Source organism: Camelina sativa, chromosome 14 (genome assembly GCF_000633955.1).
Source record: "Camelina sativa cultivar DH55 chromosome 14, Cs, whole genome shotgun sequence".
In the NCBI taxonomy this organism is placed as follows: domain Eukaryota; kingdom Viridiplantae; phylum Streptophyta; class Magnoliopsida; order Brassicales; family Brassicaceae; genus Camelina; species Camelina sativa.
The window spans coordinates 8330972-8331518 of NC_025698.1; positions in this window are offsets into that span (position 1 = coordinate 8330972).

Here is a 547-nt window from a genome sequence, read left to right on the forward strand (position 1 = left end):
GTTCTCAAAACCCTCCCCGCTTTGATCGCCATGGACAAGCACCACTATGTATCGTCTGTATGAGTGACTCTATCTCCTTTGCTAAAATAATCACTTTTTTTCTTTCAGATCTCGGTTTACGAGTAAATAAAAAAAAAAAAAAAAGACTCTACTTAAACCCGAGACCATTTTTTTTTTCTGGTTCAATTCAACCCCGCTAATCTTTAATTCTTTATCAAAATTTCCCACAAACTATAAAAATTCAATCTGAAATCCATAAAATGAAGATTTTATTTTCTTTACTTAGAAAATTACGTCATTAAGATTTAAAATTCATTCATGTCATCATAGTCCATTCTTCCAAAAACTGTATTGGTAAACATTTAAATAACAGTACTATTTTATAGAAAGACAAGTTAATATTGCGTGACACTCAAGAGTCTCAAATACATGGTCAAATCTATACATTGATCATAGGTAAATTTGAACAAGTAATCTCTGCCAACTGGTTCTTCTCGGTTGGTTTACGACTGGTCAAAGTCCTTAAAGGCTTAAACACCAAAAAAAA